Source organism: Balaenoptera acutorostrata, chromosome 19 (assembly GCF_949987535.1).
Source record: "Balaenoptera acutorostrata chromosome 19, mBalAcu1.1, whole genome shotgun sequence".
NCBI lineage: Eukaryota > Metazoa > Chordata > Mammalia > Artiodactyla > Balaenopteridae > Balaenoptera > Balaenoptera acutorostrata.
In genome coordinates this window covers 6,291,306-6,309,217 of record NC_080082.1, presented here as the reverse complement: position 1 = coordinate 6,309,217, position 17,912 = coordinate 6,291,306, and positions in this window count along the sequence as shown.

Genomic DNA, 17,912 nt, shown 5'->3' with positions numbered 1-17,912 from the left:
TCAGTGTCTTATAGTTTTATTGCATGCAGGTCTTATGTCTCCTTAGGTAGGCTTATTCCTAGGTATTTTATTCTTTTTGTTGCAGTGGTAAATGGGAGTGTTTCCTTAATTTCTCTTTCAGATTTTTCATCATTAGTGTATAGGAATGCTAGAGATTTCTGTGCATTAGTTTTGTATCCTGCAACTTTACCAAGTTCATTGATTAGCTCTAGTAGTTTTCTCGTAGCATCTTTCAGATCCTCTATGTATAGTGTCATGTCATCTGCAAACATACAACTCAGTTTTGAAACCAGTGTTTTAGTTACTTATGATGATGAGATGGTAAGGATGATAGTATAATCATATTGACCATTTCTAACCATTAACCATTATCAACCAAATCCATTTTGAAAACTTAAGCTTATGTCTTTGCTACTCAAAGTGTGGTCTGTGGACCAGCAGTAGCAGCAACACCTGGGAGCTTGTTAGAAATGCAGAATCTCAGGCTCCTCTTTGGATCCGCTGAACTTGCATTTTGCCCAGTTCCCAGGTGGCTCATTAACTTTGAGAATTGCTAACTTATACATCTTAACTGAGACTGTGGCCTCTCCTGTGGCTCTGTCAACCTGGGGTCTTCTTTGCAGGCTTAAAGAGAAGGAATGGGGTGAGCAGAAGTAGACACTCAGGAGGCCTTTTCTGGGGTATGCCCTAGGGTCTGAGGACCCAGTGATGCAGCAGGCAAGTCTTTGTGACCTTCTCCCCTTCTCTTCCTCCAGGTTGGTAGACCAGGCCTTTTTTTGTTTGTTTGTTTTTTACTGCTGACCCCCAGTTGCTTGCCCTCTGCAAGTATTGGCATTGTGGGGGTGGAGAAGGACAAAGCCGCTTCTAGTTTTTTCTGGGAAGCCAAGAGTTTAGGGTAATTTTCTAAGCTGCTTCCTCTGGCAACCTCCCCTTGCCCTGTTGCCCTCTGTTCTGAGTCTCTGGGGGTAGGGGGCTATGCTTTGCTGTGCTTAAATTTGGAAACCCCTTGTTACCCGTCTCAGCCCCCAGCTCTGATAGTGCCTGTCAGATTCTGCTCCCTAAACCTTCCCAGGCTCCAAATAATCTCCTGTGTCTTTCCTATAAGCTCCTTTGAATTCGCTCACTCATGTAACATCGAGGAGAAGAGCTGCGTTGTTATGCCAAAGCCAGCTTCTCCCATGAGCCTTTGTCACACAAATAAAATAGATGTTTGCTTTGTTCCTCCTGCTCCACTTTTTTACACGCCCAGGAACAGGCTTTTAACAGAGTTTATTAGAAATGGAAAAGAAAGCCTCTAAAGGCAGCAAAGGGCGCCTGTGCATTCTTCTGATTCTAACTCCTGCCCTTCCTGGTGCCTGTGTTTTTGATAATGAATGTCACAGGGGGACGGGGAGATGAATGGGGACTGATAAGTGCAGACCGTTATTGTGTTCAGCTCCGTGGAGCCTGCGAGGGGTGCCACCACCGAGCTCCGGCTGCGACAGCAGAAAGCACTTTCCTGCCGTCCTCCCATGTCCTCCACCCCAACCCGAAGGAGGACTTTTTTGTAATGGTGCAGAGGGGGAAAAACAGTGGGTGTCCCAATACTCCGGTTACTGGTTCTGGCTTTGCCACCAACATGCTGGGAGACCGTGGCTGTGTGACTGAAGCTTTCTGGACTATAAACCTAAACTGAACCTATAAACTTGTTCCTGCTTCATGAGCCTGCACAACTATATATGTTAAAATATTCTTCCTTGGATTGAGGAAGAAATATAGGCCGCTCCATGCACCCCGAAGTGCCTACCACTGGTTGCTTTCCTGTGGGGCTCCAGAGACCAAGGCTAGCCTGACTTGATGGGATAGTAGACGGATGTGGAAGCACTTGGTAAACTGTAAAGTGCTATGCCTGAGAGCAGTGTTGCCATTGCCATTATCCTTGAGTCTGCTGGGGTAGTGTGGGCCCATTATGGGGTGTTGAGAGGGAAAAAGTGAAGGAAGCTATGAGGGTTGGGTAGACCTGGTGAAAGGCTATTGATGGGGTAATCTAAGGTGAGGTAAAAGCTGGATAATGTGGGAAGGGAAGACTGAGGGAAGTGATGGATGGTAAGAAAACAGGTCAGACAATGCACTGGAGATAATGATTGTCTTAGTCTGTTCAGGCTGCTGTAACAAACTGCCACAGACCAAGAGGTCTACAAACAATAGATATTAATTTCGCACAGCTCTGGAGGCTGGAAGCCCGAGATCAGGGACCAGCATGGTTAGGTGTGATGTGGGCCCTCCTCTGGGTCACAGTGGTGAGGGAGCTCTGTGACATTTCTTTTTCTTTTTTTTTTTTTGCCTGCAACAATTATACTTGTAGTATTGTTGCAAGCTCTATTTTTTTTAAATATATAAATTTATTTATTTATTTATTTATTTTTGTCTGTGTTGGGTCTCCGTTGCTGCGGGCTTTCTCTAGTTGTGGCGAGCAAGGGCTACTCTTCATTGCGGTGCGTGGGCTTCTCATCGCAGTGGCTTCTCTTGTTGCGGAGCACGGGCTCTAGGCGCATGGGATTCAGTAGTTGTGGCACGTGGGCCTAGAACGCAGGGTCAGTAGCTGTGGCGCACGGGCTTAGTTGCTCCACGGCATGTGAGATCTTCCCGGTCCAGGGCTCGAACCTGCATCCCCCGCATTGGCAGGCGGATTCCCAACCACTGCACCACCAGGGAAGCCCAGATTTCTTTCATAAGAACACTAATCTCATTTGTGAGGGTCCCACTCAAAGGCTTCACCTCCTAATACCATTACCTTGGGCATTAAGATTTAATATATGGATTTTGGTGGGGGAAGCGCAAACATTCTGACCATAGCAAAGACTGTAAAATGCTTGGCATCTTTATTATGCTTTCAGTTTGGATTTCACCCCTGCTCCCTCATCTCTGAACTTACTTTGGGTTGTCAAAGCCCCTCCTGATATGTTACAAGACTTAAGCTCAAATTTCAGTCATCAGTAAGAATGTCACCTCATTTAAGAAACATACTCTAGAGCTATTAATATAGCCCAGAATTGCAATGATCGTTTTTTGGTCTGTTTTTGTCAATCGTGTTTTCCTGCAGACTATCTGAACTTCTTGTCCACCAATGCAGTCCCATCTTTTCTCTCATAAGCTGGTGCCAATGTGGCTCTCACTGATTCTCTATTTTATATTTAAGAGAAAAGCTTTGCTCTGATAAATAATGACATTTTTAATAATTTTAAATATTGGCAGCTTCAGCAGGCATGATAGGTAAGGGTTCAGCCAGGTGGATAAATCCTTGTATGGATATCCAGGGACTTAAAATAGCATTGGTGAAGTGGTGACCAGAAGCAGAGAGAGGAGGGAAGGGTCAGATGGTAAATGTCGGATCTAGCCTCCTTGATGACCCCCAGTGATCCTGAGCTCTAGGTATTCACACCCTTATGTAATCTTCTCCCCTGATGACTCAGAGGGCCAATCAAGTATGGCAGTGGTTACAGTGTGTGACTTCTGAGGCTAGGTCATAAAAGACATTGCAGCTTCCACCCTGGCCTCTTGGATCTCTCACTCTGGGGGAAGCCAGTCACCATGACATGAGGAAACTCAAAGGACTAGGTGAAGAAGAGCTGGGGCCTCCTGCCAACAGTGAGCATGAGTTTGCCAGCCACATGAGGGATCCACTTTGGAAGAAGGTTCTCCAACCCCAGTCAAGCCTTCAGATGACTGTAGTCCTGGTCAATCTCTTGGCCCTAATAGACTACCTCAAGTTAGAATTTTCCAGCTAAGCTGCTCCTGAATTCCTGACCCATAGAAACTCTGAGTGATAACAAATGTTTACTGTTATTTTCAGCCACTGCGTTTTGGGGCAGCAATAGGTTACTAATACAGGGGTATGAACTTGGTGGCAGGGAGATGAGGTCAAAACTACAGAAGCCAATTTTTGCTTTTAATCTACAGAGTAAAAAAGCAAGGAAACAAAAAGACTGGGATTTTTTTTTTTAAAAGAAAACTTTGTAGTTTATGAGAATCGCACTGTAGGAAGCAAAGAGGAGGATACTCACCATTTGGAGGCCTGGGACTTCCACACCCCAGATCCTTAATACATAAAGTTCCAGGCTTAAAAAATATCCATGAGTACAGCCAAAGGCCCCTATGGACGTTGCCTTGTGGTCGTCAGGGGAGGAGGGATCTTGTGACATTTGTGGGGGAAAGATGAAGTCTTGTGATGCTCAGCAGAGGAGAGGAAGGTGGTCCTTGCCATAAGCTAGCAAACTTCAAAAAGGCTTTTGAAAAACATACAGATAACTTATCTTTGAAAGAAGTCACTATATTTGTCCAATAAAACATGCAGGGTCTCTAAATGGGCTCTAGCATTTTTCCAAGAGAGTAAGGCTTTGAAGATCTATAAAGGGGTCATGGTGGGGGTTGAGCAGAGTAAAACACTCCAGCTGTCTTGTTAGCTGAGATTTTTCAGTTTCAGAATATGTGACATGAAGTTCAGTTAACTGTGGACTGTCATCAGCGTGAGGACAGAAGTAAAAGCCAGACCATAAGGATGAGGAGCTGGGCAGCGCTGGGGTGGCCAGGGTCAGGGCCAGGACGGGGGGCCAAGTGAGAAGGACTTTACAGTTGTTACAGACACGGCTGCTCAGATATTTTTAGAGGGACTTAAGCCTCTATGACTGGGATAAGCAGTTCCCTGCTCTGTCTGGAATTCTCCAATTTACTTTCCAAAATTCAGGGGAAAACTTTAGTGCTTCCCTGCTCCTGGGGTGTATAAAGAAATCCATCGACTAGACCAGGATGAGGCCACAGATGCTGGGCAACGAAGGAGTCTGGCCCTTGCCATGAGAGATCCACCCCATACAGGAAGCGTAGGGTGGGGTTTTCACTTTCCTTCAGAGAAGGCAGTTTTCCTGCCCTTTCCATTTATGTGCCTGTGCCATCCAGATGGTATGTGAGATGGAGGGTGCTCATCAAAGCTGATGACACTTAGAATTACCGTTATTTTCAAGACATTAAATCATGTTACCTTTTCCATTAGATGGGCCTCTGGATAGTATTTTTTCTGATTTAAAATAAAATGTAACCAATTGAGGAAATACATAACATTAGATATTAGGGAAATTTTAAAAGGCAATAATATCTTCATCCAGGCACTCAAAAATATGGGTCATTTTATATCTCTTCTGGGCAAATAAAATGACCACAAGAGAGGTATGGCCTAGTCAAGAGTGATTTGATTATAAGAGCCAAAATCCCACTTGAAACAAAATAAGCAAACAAAAGCAAAAGCAAAACGAAAAAACAAAAGAAGAAAGAAAGAGAAATTTATTGGACTGTTTCATGGTTCATTGACTTAGCTCCATCTTCCACTTTCTTGGTTCAAATTCTCAAGAGAGAGAATTGGATTGGTAAGAGTGGTTTGGGATCCTTTCCAGGCAGGCAGGTAGCATGGTGGTGCGGGCCTACCCTTGTGTGTGGGGTAGGGTCATTATCAGATAAGAGGGCCACGAAGTGCACAGACACTCTGAAATGTCTTCTACAAACTTCTGCCCTGGCGGGGAGTACTGGTTAGCTCACAGACATGCACACCGTGAGGGACTGTAAGAAATGCAAGGCTATAAATTTGCCAGATGAACAAAAAAAAAAAAAAGAGAGAGAGGGAGAGAGAAACGAAAGGAAGAAGGGAAGGAGGAAGGTGGTAGAAAGAGAAATGGGAGGGAGAGAAAACTATCATTAAGTATGCAATAATTGTTATATACTAAAAAATCATTTTTTCTTTATCTGAAATGCAAATTTAACTAAGCATCCTGCATTTTATCTGGCAATGCTACCCAAGGGCAATCCTTCTCCATTGGAGCTGTCATGGAGGAGGACTAGGGAGAATTTAAACTGAGTCTTAAACTAAATTTTCTGTGCCCTGGGGCTGCTTGTGTCCATGTCCTGTTGGTTTTCTGTGATCTGTTTTTATTTTCAAGAGAAGCAACCTGGTGTGATGAAAAAGCAGAGAACCTGGCTTTGAGGTCTGGATCTGTCACTTAGGAACTGGGTGATACTGGGCAAACCATTTGGTTTTGAGGTGCCTCTGTTTCCTCATCTAGAAACCAGGGGTAGTCATGCCTATTTCAGAAGACAGCTGTGGGGGAGTAACTTCAGGCAGGCAAAATTAGCTGGAGGGATACCAGCCATGTAGCCGGTACTCAGCTAACATGTATGCCCCTTTCTTTTTCCATCCTCATTGTATGAATAGAAATACCAGTATGTATTACTATTTATTGAATTGCTGTAATCATTTATATGCCAGGTACAGGATAATATGCTGTACAAGCATTGCCTCATTTAATTCAAGCAACAATTGAGTGAGAGAGCTACTATTTTCCTTCCCAATTTGCTGATGATGAAACTGGGGCTCAGATTGGTGCAAGAGGACTGACCAGAACCTCTTAAAGGACAGAACTTGGGTGTAAACCCGGGCCTTTGGGTCTCCAGAACGCATGCTCTCTACTTTCACTCGAATGCCTTTCATTGTACTCATAAAGCACACACCCCATGGCATGGCACGTGGAGCATTTGCAGTGCTGGATCCACTCACTGTCCAGTCACTCCTTTCACTAATATTTTTTGCATGCTCGCGCTGTTGCAGGCTTCCTTCTGGACACTGAGGATGCAGTGACGATCAGGTCAAAGGCCTCGCTCATAGAGTTTCCATCCCAGCTAGGAACAGGCAATAAACATGTAAGCCGACACAGGCAAGGTATGGTATCATGCTGTGGTATGTGATATGAAGAAGAACAGGAATGAAAGGTGTGACCTGGGGCTAGGGAGTAGGAGAGAGATATTTTAAATAAGGGTGTTCATGGAAGGCTTCTCTGAGCAGGTGACCTGTGAGCCCAGACCTAAAGAAAGCACGAGAAGAAACGGGCAGAGGGTGTGGCAAATGTAAACACAGAGACAAGAGCAAGCTGGGGTGATGTAGCACAGCAAGGAAGCCAGTGTGAAGCAGAATGTGTGAAGGAGGGAGGCCGCGGATGAGGTCAGATCCTAGCAAGGAGCTGGGGATTTACTCCTCAGTGATGGAAGGTGATCATTTGCTGGGAGCTGTTGTGCCCGTGACCCGTGGCGCCCACCACAGCTTCAGGAGAAAGGCCCCGTCGCCGAGAAGCGGCTGCGTCGGCACAAGGAGACCAATCATGCACTTATCGCCCCAGTTCGAAAGGTAATTGCAGACACATGTGTAAAGGGCAGGGCAATCTTTTCTGCCAATTATGTGCCCTGCTATTAGGTGACTAGAAGATGGTAAAGTCACGGTGTGAGGGATTAGCAGCACAATTCCCTCTCCCGTCACCTTGGCATTTCTGCTTCTCCCGAGGGTGCCTTCTTCCCTCCTCAGGTGCTGGTCTCAGCTTGACCGGGTGCCTGTCCCAAATTATGTCCCCTAAACACACCTGTCCTTGTCTATAAAAGGAAAAGAGCATTCAAGAGACTCCTGTAAAACTGCAGTTGAAAAACAGGGTTAGGTTTGCCTGGCTAGGAGATTGCAAACTTGTATTTACAGCAATACTTGTGAAGACTGTTTTGTTCTGGGTATTTCCAAAGCTGCTTATCAACCAGAGTGTGCTGGTCCTTGCTGCACTTTCATACACATGCCTTTATTGTTTTATTTGCTTCTCATGCCTGTGCACATCTGCCCATTTCTTTGGGCCTATGTATTCACGAATCCATCTGTCCCTTCATTCTTCAAGCCAGTACTTAATTAAGCATCTATTTTCTGCCCGGCGCAGACCTGCTCTTCGAAATTAACAGTAAAGTCTAGTGGATAAGAGCTTCAGGGTCAAATAGCCCTGAATTCAAATCCCAACTCAGCTCCTTTAGTTATTTTTGTGGTCAGTATTTCCATCTGAAAAATGGGGATGGTGGCAGAATGGGATTCTCTGCCATTCTAACCCTCTTCACCCAACCTCATTCTCAGTCCTGGTGGAGAGAGGGCTTCTAGTCTCGCGCCCCATCCAGTTATGGCCTGACAGCTGCGAGAAGACATTGGTTGGTTTATAGGTGTCCCACTCTAGAGGTGAAGATCCAAGGGCAGGCAGCACTGCGGGACATGGGTTGGGGAGGAGGGTGGGACTCATGGGACTCCAGTAACTGGATGAACCTGGAAGCCCGAGAGGAAGAAGGAAAGAGGGGCAGAGGAAAGGAAGAAGGGAGCAGAGACAAGAGAAGGGGCCTCCCAAACATGCACCTAAAGGAGTCTAGACCAGCTATCCTGTACTGAGGCTGCTGCACACCTTGGTTCGCTAAGGGAGTAACTTAAACCAGACCGCTAGGGATCAAGTCCTGGCTCTGCCCCTTGTTGGCTGTGGGTCCCTGGGTAAGTAAAGCCTCTAACCTCTCTGTGCCTCATTGTTTCATCCCTAATGAGATCCTAATAATAGGACTTACCTCCTAGGGTGGCCGGAAGGACTCAATGAGTGCATACATGTAAAATGCTTAGAATGATGCCCAGCACAGAGTAATCATGAAAAAAACATTAGCAGTTATGGAATTCTAAGTCTCTTCCCATGTGCTCTCTCCTCCTTTCCTGCCTGTATTTCACCAGAACTCTTGTCACTATCTTATCTCACATTTTTCTCACCCCACTGCCCACCACACTAGAATTCAAGTTCCTTGTCTGGGGCTTTTGTCTGTTTTGTTCACGACTGTATTCTAGCTCTATTTCCTGGAACAGTGCTTGGCACAGGAAAGGGACACAATCAATACTTCTTAATGGTTGAGGGAATGAATGGATAAATGAAAGAGTGAATGAGTTATTATCCTGTGCACTCTGTGTTCTTGATTAACTCTTAGTAATAATGGGCTACCCACCCAAACTTTCATAAATTGTGAGCATAGTGGTGGTGTTCTATGATGATGATAGTGATATCAACTTTCTAAGGATTGAGGAGTGGAATATCTGTAAGATACCCAGGGTAAGTGCCTGCTAGTGACATTGTTGCTTTGTATGGTGTACTCTCTCCTCCAAGACACCTGGGTACCCACCAAGGTTACTGACCATGAGGAATCTATGATTGATGTAACTGAGAGATGGGGAGGATCCAACCAAGGCTGTGCAATCTGGTTGTCTGGTTCTTTCCATCTTGAGGGCAGTGAAGCCATGTGGCCAGGCCCTAGAGCTGGAGCCCTTTGGTGGTGGCTGTCTGGAATCAGTGAGAATTTTACCATCTTGTGGCAGGTTACCACTGTTCATGTACACCCAGTCTTAGATGCCACAGAATTGGTGGAGACTGAAATATTTAGAAACTTCAATTCAGTGGACAGTCCCATAAACTGTACAGGTGCCCAGTTCTGCCCTGGGGGAGGGTGGGCTGATTCCAAACCCTTGATGACCGCTGCCTTCTCCTAAAACTGCTGGGTGGTGTGTGAGGCCCTTAAGTTCTGGTTGATTTCATAGAACATGAGGATTGGAAGGGATGATCTATGGAACGGCTAGTCCAACCCACTCATAATAAAAGTGGTCAGTAGGTGTCTTACATGAGTCAAGTCATTTAACTGCACAGCACTCTGTGGTGTAGAAACTATCAGCAGCCCCTTTTGCTTAAGGGGCATCTGAGATTTGAGAGGAGTTAGCAGTTGTGCAAGGCGAGAGGCAGGGTCTGTCTTTTTATTAACATACAAACAGAGGCACATGTTGAGCTGGTCAAGAGATTAGGTTCTGTAGCTGAGGGGTCCAGATTCAAGCCCTCTGTCCACTACTTGTATGCCTTAGTTTACTCATTTGGATTAAGTAGGAGCTAGAAATAGAACCAGCCTCTTAAAATTGTCATAAATATTAAATAATCTGACACATGAAGAGTGCTTAGACCAGTGAATTATCACTATTATCGATGAAAGTTAGCTATTAATTATAGTTATAAACAATTAAATAAAAAATAAAATAAAATATATTTCAAATAGATAATAAAATAAATGATAAAATAGTAAAATTTTAAATAAAACAATTCTCAATTAATGTTACTTTTATTTCTGTAATTATTGCCACCACATAGGTCAGAACTTGGCAGATGGCAAGAGCTCAATGGTGATGAGTTAAGTAGCTCACCTAAGGCCTGTTCTAGAAAGTGACAGCATGGAACTTAAACCTTGGGTGTCTGACTCCAAAGGCTGTGCTTATTAACAAGCAAGGAAACTGAGGCTTTGAGAATACTGACCTGTTCTCTGCTAAGGCACAAGTAGGCTGTAAAGACTGGCTTAGGACTCGGATGCTTGGACTCCCAGGTTAGTGCTTTTTCTTCTACAGCCCAGCGCAGGTTTGTCTGTCACTGGTCACCAGTAAAAGGGGATAATCATACTTCATAAGGAGCTGGCTAGGATTCAATGAAAAAAACATGAGTGTGAAGTACTTGGAAAAGTGCTTGGCACTTAATAAAGATCACAGCTCTCATGATTATTTATGATGTGTGTGTATCAATGCATAGATATTATTTTGAAGTCCTATGTCTGCTTGGCACTGGGCTTATTGAGGATGTCGATGAGAATAAAACTTGGTTTCTTACCTTAAGCAGCTGATAGTCCAGAGAGGGACCCCAGTAAATTAATAATGACATGTTCTAAGTGCAGTTAACTCAGCCTGGGTGGATCAGGGGTGACTTCCTGGAGGAAGTGGCATGTGAGGTGATTGGTACTTAATGATGAGCTGTGAGATCTAGGCCTGCAAAAGAGAAATCCAAGAAAGCAGCATGTGCAAAGTTCCTGTGGAATGAAGTAGCCTTGCATGAGGTGAGGTGAATGCTAGAATGTTCTGTATGGCTGGTGCTTGAGCTTTGTTGTGGGAGATAAAGCAGAGCAGCCATGTAGAATCTTTATGTATGACACTGAATGCCAAGTTAGGGATTTGGAATTAAAGGCAATGGGGAGCTGCTGAAGGTTTTATATATATATCAAGAACAGATACAGGAACAAAAGCCAGGAACAAAGTTGCTGTTATTCACTGCTAAGTAAAATAATGCCTAGATTACGGTAGATACTTGATACTTACTGCTCCAATTAAAAATTACTCTAGCAACAGTATGAAAGTCAGACTGGGGAGTTGGAGGAGTCTGGCAATCTAGGGATCAACTACTTAGTTTGATTCCAGAAAAATGCTCCTTTTTTTTTTTTTTTACTGTATCTTGTTGCTTATTACAAAACAAATTGCCGAATGAGTGAATGAACAAAGAAATGAATAAATAGTTGTTGTCCTATTCTACTTTCTATGTAAAGAGAGGGATGATTTATGGGCACGGAAGGCAAGTTAGCTGGGAGCAATAAAGTAGGGAAGTCCTAAAATAAATAACCATTTAACCCCCAAAGAATAATAACTGGGTCATGAGCATCTTCTGGGAATATGTCAAGACCTGTGTCTTCACCCTTAAGGCTCCATGACAAGCAGTGAGAATTCTTTGTCTTCTCTCTTGACATTCTGTGGTCTTCAGAGTCTCCTGGGGACAACAAGTGAATCGATAGATTCATTACATGAACAAGAACCTGGCACTTTGAAAAGGCTTTAGATGAATTCCTGAACTGTCAAGTAAGAGAAAGTCGTGTTGAAAGTACTCTACCAAGATTTCCTCAGGTGTGCCCCTGCCCCCTCAGCCTCTCCTGATTCACCTTGGGAAAACTGGGTCCTTAATTCACCTAGGATGTGCCCCGGAGTCCATATGAGCTTGGTCTTGGCAAAGAAAATAGACAGTAGTTTACTTGGCTCGCTCACAGGGCCCCCGGACCCTTGATCTCATGTTTTATACAACATAAGGCTTTGAGGTGTGCACACTGAATCCTGACCACATTGTTGCATGGTGGTTCTCTAGCAGTGTTCTGCAGTCATCAGCCATTGGACCATTACTTGGTATTCCTAACAAGATTAATGCATCTAGAGATCCACTGGTCCATCTACTCTCATTGGCCATAATATCATCTGTTCATTCATTTCTTCAAAAAAAAAAAAAGAAAAGAAAAGAAAAAGATTATTGAGTGCCTGTCATGGACCAGGCCTGGTTCTAGGTCCTGGAGTACAATGATCAATAAACAGATATTTAGTTGCCATCATGAAACTCATAGTCTAGTGAGGGAAACAAACATAGAAAGAGGCAAACAATAAATAAAATAATGATAAAGGATGGCAAATGCCATGAAGGAAACAAATAAGGAAATGAGCTAAATAAAGAGTGAACTGGTGAGGGATGGCTTCTCCTCTAAGGAGGTGACATATAAACAGATTCTGGGAGGATGAATGACCTGGAAGTAGAGGAAAGAACATTCCAGACAGAGTGACTAGAATGTGCAAAGGCCCAAGTGTAGGGAAAAGCTTGGCATGCTTGATGATTGAGAGAAGAGCAGAGCACAGTGAGCAAGGGGAAAGTGGAAATGGAATGAATTTGGAGAGAGAGGCAGACTCTCCATCATTTGCAAGGCCTTGGGGGCTGTGGCCAATTTCCCTTTTCTGTCATGTGTTAGGAGAGAACTTTATAATTCAAGACATACTCCCTTTTGAGTTTTATGCAATAGAAACAGTAGACAAAATTTCCATGTGGAGTGTTGGGACCGAATGGGGACATACAGTGGGACAACAGTTTGAGAACCACTGCTCTAGGAGATGGATGCTGATAATAGAGGTGTATTGTTTGATAGTTTGTTTGCTGCAGTAATTATAGGTATGACAAACAGCAGATGTGTAAGGCTAAACAGGACCTCTCCTATGGTGCTGCACTGTTTTATTGACACATCCCTCTCATGTCTACTGAATGTCAACTCAGAGCCATACAACATGTGGCCAAGGGGTATTCAAGGGAGAGAAAGACAGATGTCATCCCTGACATCATGGACATGGCACACTGGCCACTTTAACTCCATAAAAGCTCAGCTTAAGAAACAAAAGAGTCTTGGATTTGCCTTTTCTGGTTCTCATTTGGTTAAATTCTGGCAGCTGTCACACATTTAGAATCATTAAAATGTAGTTTTCTGTGCTTAACTTGCTTCCACAGATTAACTTTCCTCAGCTCATTATGGTGGCCCTGACCTTGGTCTATTCATAAAAGGCCACAGAAACCATTAACCAGGTGTGTTGCTTTTTATAGGAGCAGCACAATTTTATCTACTAGAGGCATTGGCAGATGTGGATTACATTGTAAATAAATTTATCCACTACAAACATTCAGGGATCTGCCTTGCATTGTAAATAAATTTTCCCAAGTAATTGTTAAGTGATGGCCTCACAATTATGCTGGCATAAGAAAAACAACCAGAGACAGATTCAGTAGCTTTGCAGTAAATATTCAGATAGGAACCTAGTGTTTTGCAAGGAGACAGCTGACTTGGATTAGGTGAGTGGAAGGAGAGGACTATTTGATAAGTCGAGAAATTATTAAGGGCTTGGATTTGTGGTAAGCATTAAACATTGGTCACACCATGTAAATGTCTATGCTCTATTTAAGTATTCACCCTTTATCCCATTTCCTGAGCTGTACATAGTCCCAAGAAGAGGGTTCATTTATGTATCAGTCAGCTGTTGCTGGATAACAAACAACCACACACTGTGGCATGCAATAGTAAGCATTGATTCCTTTGGATCCATAGGTTGGTTGGGGTTTGGCTAATCTAAGCTAGACTCTAGTTCTCACTACAGATCTGTGGATGGGTGGAGGTGGCTCAACTTCACCTGTTTCTCATCCTCCTTGGATCAGTTGGATAGCCAGGGAATGTTCTTTTCATGGAGATGGCAGAGGTGTAAGAGAGCAAACAGAAACACATGAGAGCTCTTAAGACCTAGGCTCAGAACTGCACACTGCCACCATCACCTCATTCTGTTAGCCAAAGCAAGCCATGTGGTCAAGCTCAAAGTCAAAGATGAGGAAGTTCACTCCACCATTAATGAGGCATGGATTAGATGCAGGGAAGGGTGAAGAATCGGAGCTCAAAGGAATCTCCTGTAATTTAATAAGTATGTTTCATTCATCTATTATTGTATAAGTTTCTTTTATGTGCCAGACACTACTAGGCAGCAGGAGAGATTGCCATGTAATATTCCTATACCACTCACTGGTTAGAAAACTAAGAAAAAGAGTTCTGGCTCTTATCTTTTGTATGGTATGTTCAATAGTTTTCTAAGGTCTCTCTTCCTTAGTTATGGCCTTGATGCAGTCCATCCTCCAGTGTGGCCAAAGTGAACTTCCTAAAATGTAAATGAGATATTGAATCTTCCCTTTAAGCAGTTTGGATGATTCCCCTTTGCCAGTAGGATAAAGCTCAACCTCCAGATGTTGACATTTAAACTGATCCTAATCTGGACCCTCAAACTGCCCACACTTGTCTTCTGCCATCCCTCTGGTCATTAGCCCCTCCCCCAAGCATCCCCTCTTCCTTATTTCCCTTTTGCTCTGGCTCGGCAGTTCCCTGCTTGAGACCACAGACAAGTGGTGGGTGGGGACGTGGAGGGCATGGCATCATTGGAAGGCATCTTACTGAATGCACACTAAGCATTACCTGTCAACTCTAAATAATGCTCACCCTGCCCCGCCCCACACCCCACACAGACACTGCCATTTGCAATTTTACCTAGATGAGATTGTGAAGAATACACTGCAAATTAAGTTAGAGGGAGGTGTTGAATTTGAGCTGCCTTTTGCTATTATTTAGTTGCTCATCAACAGATGCAAAAAGTACAACTTCTGTCAAGTAGAGGTCTATAATGGTTTTGACAAACAGTGGAAACGAATGACAGTGGAGCCCTTGCCTCTTCTTAAAGACATCCTGAGCCCCCCATATAGCTCTGGCTACTTTGACTCTCTCAGCACCTCCTGCAGCACGTTGTAATAGAATGATGTCTTTCTCTCTAGGAGTCCTATTTTCTGAAGCACACAAACCATGCTTTTTCATTTCTTTCCCTGTTACCCAGCTCAGTGGCTAATATGCAGTAGGCGCTTTATGATATTTCTTGAATGAACGAATGAATCTATGTGAGTGAGTGCCGGAGAATTCTTTAGAGGAGTGGTTCTCAAACTATGCATATGAAAAGCTTGTAAAACAGAGATTTCTGGACTCTAACCCCAAGTTTTTGAATCAGTAGGTCTGGGGTGAGGCCTGAGAATTTTCATTTCTAACAAGTTTCCAGGTGGTGACGATGCTGCCAGTCTAGGGGCCACACTTTGAAAACCACTGCTTTACCATATTGATGCTGAGATGATTCTCTGTGTAGAAATAACCCCACTCACTAATTTTGGGTAAGGGAGACACCTAGAGGGGGGTTTTAACAGCTTCTAGTTCACAGGATAAAATTGGTGTCTGAATGCCCAATTTTGCTACCAAGGGGGGACTGGAGTCCTAAAGACAGTTAGGCCAGTTGAATTGAGATGGCCTAAAAGTCACTCCCTGTTTTCTCTCTGTGCTAGTGTGGAAGTCATGATTGTATTAAAATATATTCAGAGGACACTATATTAGTGCAGTACCTCAAAAGCCAAAGGAGTATTTTCTGTCCAATTTTTAGATGTCTGGGCTCTTCATACATTGAGGAAATTCAGAAGGATGTCTCACCCCAAGTGTCCTTCACCAGAGATCCCCAAGCACCTGCCTGTTCACACTAGTCTCTGTGGAATGTTCCTTATTTTGTCTAATACTGGTCTAGACTATCATAAGAAGAGCTTGCCTTGTCATAGGCCGAATTAGACGGCCACGTGGCAGTGGAGACTGTCAAGGTCATAGGATGCTTTCCACGTGGGAGGACTGAACTGTCACCATCAGAAAGTATTTCTGATAGGGCAGTACATGTAGGGGGGTTTCATATCAGCATCACAATTTTCAGTACAGAAGCCATTTAATGCATCTTCTCAACAAAAATCATTTGAGCTCCTACTATGTGCCAGACACTGTTCTAGAAGCTGAGCACACAGCAGCAAAAGACAGATGTGGGACTTATATTCCAGAGGAATAGACGGACAACAAACAAGCCAATGTAATTATTGGTTAGCTATTGCTGTATAACAAACCATCCCCTGATTTAGAGCAATTATTTATTTTTAGTTCATATAACTGTGGGCCAGGTGATCTGGGTGGGGCTCTGCTAGGCTTGCTCAAGTGTCTCTGGGTCCATGGGGGTGCTCATCTCTCCTCCTCTGACCAGTGAGCTAGTCTATGAATGTGCCTTTGAAGGCATTCATTGGCAGAGGCCCTAGCAAGAGCCAGGTGAAATGCACAGGGCCTCTTGGGGCCTTGGCTTATAACTGGGTTTGTGTGGCCAAACCCAAAGTCAAGGTGTAAAGGATATAGGTACAAGTTGGAGTGAATAATTGAGACAGTAATGCAAGTGACCATTTATAGTATAAGGTCAAGTAACATAAAGGGCTTTGAAGAAGATAAAGCAGGTTCATGGCTCAAGAGCAATCAGGGGTCCTTTTCGGTGGCCAGGTGTTGTGAGATGGTGTACTGTCATCATTCTGGGTATTTTTAGCAGGCTATCCCACTGGGAGAGGTATAGCTTCAGCTTCAGCCTGTTACAAGGCTGTATAGGATGGGCTTCCCTCCCCATTGTCCCAGTATATCCCAGTTACCAAGGGCTCCTGGCATACCTGGTAAGTGTTACATCTCGTAAGGGCATCTATTTGGTTTATTACTGTCTATTCAAATGCCTCATCACAGCAGCACATTCAGAGGTACCAAAATTTGAACAAATTATCTCTGCTGGATGATACACCAGTTGCCCCCTGTTCATATACACACACCCATGCACTTGTACACATAACACACAAGCACTTCACTCACCCACATGGCCACCTCCACACACTCAGAAATGAGGTCTTCATCATGTCAGTCAATGAGAGGAAACAGTCTCAATCCCTGGCACCTCAGGAGACAGCTGCTGACTGTTGGATGATTCCATCAGCTCCAAAGCCAGAATGACGTGCCCAGAAAAGGAGTGTGAACCTGGAATGTGTCTGAATGCAGACACAGCTTCTGGGGAGCCCACAGCTGCAAGCTGCAAAAGCAGTCAGGGGTTGTTGTGGGCTGGGGTGGGAGGAGATAGAGTCAGGGTAGGTAGGGGGTGGTTTTCAGCTTCAGTATTTACTTACCACCATCAATCAATGCATCAGCCAAAAGACCCTCATTAGGGAGCTGAAGGGAAAACAAGGCAAAACAAACAAACAGAAATGGATTTCTTCTTCAGAAGCCTCTTATCATTGGAGTGAAATGATTTTTCTCCTGTCTTTGTTGAACAAAACCTGATATTATGTTTTTGGCAAGATGCACATTTTCTGAGAGTAGAGGGGAGTAGGGGATAGAGGGGAAAAGTGACATCAATTTTTACAACAGTTCTTGGAGTGTTATGTTATTATTCCCATTTTATTGATGAAGAAACTGAGGTTTGGGGAGTAAAAGCAACTTGCCCAATATAAGTAAAGTCCAGAGATCCCAATCCAGGTCTCATTTTGTGGACCAATCTTTTTGACTTCCTAGCTTCCATGGTTTCTAGACGTGAGCCTCAGGGCCTAAGAAGACTCTTGAAATTAACTCTCCCCGGCCCCTAAAATTCAACCTGTGGGGGCTGAGGTAGGAAGGAATGGAGACTGGCCCTTTGGGTACACTCACCTAAAATCAGGTGAGGTTGCCTGGAGCCACTCTGCCTGCCAGTAGAACAGTTCAGGACAAAAGCCCAGGACTTTGGTAAATGCCTGTGCAGGTCCTGGCTGGAGACAGAGTGAGCAGGACTTCAGCCAGGCAAATCTACATCCATCTTCACTGGTACCATCAGATGCACAAGGTTATCTGCAGCCTGGGAATCACAGCCTCCGGTTACCTGTTATGGGTCACACCTTAGTTTTCTATAGAGCTGACAAAGCTGAGGTCAGACTGGAATATTGCCCTTGGGAACAGCCAACAACTGGCCCACTGGGGGCACTAAGGCA